Raw genomic sequence first — 2,500 nt, 5'->3', positions numbered from 1 at the left:
TGCGCGAGCGAGCGGCGAGCGGCGGACAGCGAGCGAAGCGAGAGGCAGCACCGTCCCTGCTATACGAAAGCCCCATCCAGCCCTGTGCCACCCGGGGGGTTCCAGGGTGCTGAGATGGCTGACGTTTTGCTCCGCTCTCGACGGTCACCGCGCAACGCAAGAACAGGCCAAAAACTGGCCAAAACGGCCCAAAAACGGGCCAAAACTGGCCATTTTTGGCTGCGCGAGCGAGCGGCGAGCGGCGGACAGCGAGCGAAGCGAGAGGCAGCACCGTCCCTGCTATACGAAAGCCCCATCCAGCCCTGTGCCACCCGGGGGGTTCCAGGGTGCTGAGATGGCTGACATTTTGCTCCGCTCACGACGGTCGCCGCGGCACACAAGAACAGCCCAAAAACAGGCCAAAACAGCCCAAAAACGGGCCAAAACTGGCCATTTTTGGCTGCGCGAGCGAGCAGCGAGCGGCGGACAGCGAGCGAAGCGAGAGGCAGCACCGTCCCTGCTATACGAAAGCCCCATCCAGCCCTGTGCCACCCGGGGGGTTCCAGGGTGCTGAGATGGCTGACGTTTTGCTCCGCTCACGACGGTCGCCGCGGCACGCAAGAACAGGCCAAAAACTGGCCAAAACAGCCCAAAAACGGGCCAAAACTGGCCATTTTTTGCTGCGCGAGCGAGCGGAGAGCGGCGAACAGCGAGCGAAGCGCGAGGCAGCACCGTCCCTGCTATACGAAAGCCCCATCCAGCCCTGTGCCACCCGGGGGGTTCCAGGGTGCTGAGATGGCTGACATTTTGCTCCGCTCACGACGGTCACCGCGCCACACAAGAACAGCCCAAAAACAGGCCAAAACAGCCCAAAAACGGGCCAAAACTGGCCATTTTTGGCTGCGCGAGCGAGCGGCGAGCGGCGAACAGCGAGCGAAGCGAGAGGCAGCACCGTCCCTGCTATACGAAAGCCCCATCCAGCCCTGTGCCACCCGGGGGGTTCCAGGGTGCTGAGATGGCTGACGTTTTGCTCCGCTCACGACGGTCACCGCACCACGCAAGAACAGGCCAAAAACTGGCCAAAACAGCCCAAAAACGGGCCAAAACTGGCCATTTTTGGCTGCGCGAGCGAGCGGCGAGCGGCGAACAGCGAGCGAAGCGAGAGGCAGCACCGTCCCTGCTATACGAAAGCCCCATCCAGCCCTGTGCCACCCGGGGGGTTCCAGGGTGCTGAGATGGCTGACGTTTTGCTCCGCTCTCGACGGTCACCGCGCAATGCAAGAACAGGCCAAAAACTGGCCAAAACGGCCCAAAAACGGGCCAAAACTGGCCATTTTTGGCTGCGCGAGCGGCGAGCGGCGGACAGCGAGCGAAGCGAGAGGCAGCACCGTCCCTGCTATACGAAAGCCCCATCCAGCCCTGTGCCACCCGGGGGGTTCCAGGGTGCTGAGATGGCTGACGTTTTGCTCCGCTCTCGACGGTCACCGCGCAATGCAAGAACAGGCCAAAAACTGGCCAAAACGGCCCAAAAACGGGCCAAAACTGGCCATTTTTGGCTGCGCGAGCGAGCGGCGAGCGGCGGACAGCGAGCGAAGCGAGAGGCAGCACCGTCCCTGCTATACGAAAGCCCCATCCAGCCCTGTGCCACCCGGGGGGTTCCAGGGTGCTGAGATGGCTGACGTTTTGCTCCGCTCTCGACGGTCACCGCGCAATGCAAGAACAGGCCAAAAACTGGCCAAAACGGCCCAAAAACGGGCCAAAACTGGCCATTTTTGGCTGCACGAGCGAGCGGCGAGCGGCGGACAGCGAGCGAAGCGAGAGGCAGCACCGTCCCTGCTATACGAAAGCCCCATCCAGCCCTGTGCCACCCGGGGGGTTCCAGGGTGCTGAGATGGCTGACGTTTTGCTCCGCTCTCGACGGTCACCGCGCAATGCAAGAACAGGCCAAAAACTGGCCAAAACGGCCCAAAAACGGGCCAAAACTGGCCATTTTTGGCTGCACGAGCGAGCGGCGAGCGGCGGACAGCGAGCGAAGCGAGAGGCAGCACCGTCCCTGCTATACGAAAGCCCCATCCAGCCCTGTGCCACCCGGGGGGTTCCAGGGTGCTGAGATGGCTGACGTTTTGCTCCGCTCTCGACGGTCACCGCGCAATGCAAGAACAGGCCAAAAACTGGCCAAAACGGCCCAAAAACGGGCCAAAACTGGCCATTTTTGGCTGCACGAGCGAGCGGCGAGCGGCGGACAGCGAGCGAAGCGAGAGGCAGCACCGTCCCTGCTATACGAAAGCCCCATCCAGCCCTGTGCCACCCGGGGGGTTCCAGGGTGCTGAGATGGCTGACGTTTTGCTCCGCTCTCGACGGTCACCGCGCAATGCAAGAACAGGCCAAAAACTGGCCAAAACGGCCCAAAAACGGGCCAAAACTGGCCATTTTTGGCTGCACGAGCGAGCGGCGAGCGGCGGACAGCGAGCGAAGCGAGAGGCAGCACCGTCCCTGCTATACGAAAGCCCCATCCAGCCCT

Source organism: Musa acuminata, unplaced genomic scaffold (assembly GCF_036884655.1).
Source record: "Musa acuminata AAA Group cultivar baxijiao unplaced genomic scaffold, Cavendish_Baxijiao_AAA HiC_scaffold_88, whole genome shotgun sequence".
NCBI classification, from domain to species: domain Eukaryota; kingdom Viridiplantae; phylum Streptophyta; class Magnoliopsida; order Zingiberales; family Musaceae; genus Musa; species Musa acuminata.
The sequence above is the reverse complement of the archived record's forward strand: the minus strand, read 5'-3'. Positions refer to the sequence as shown.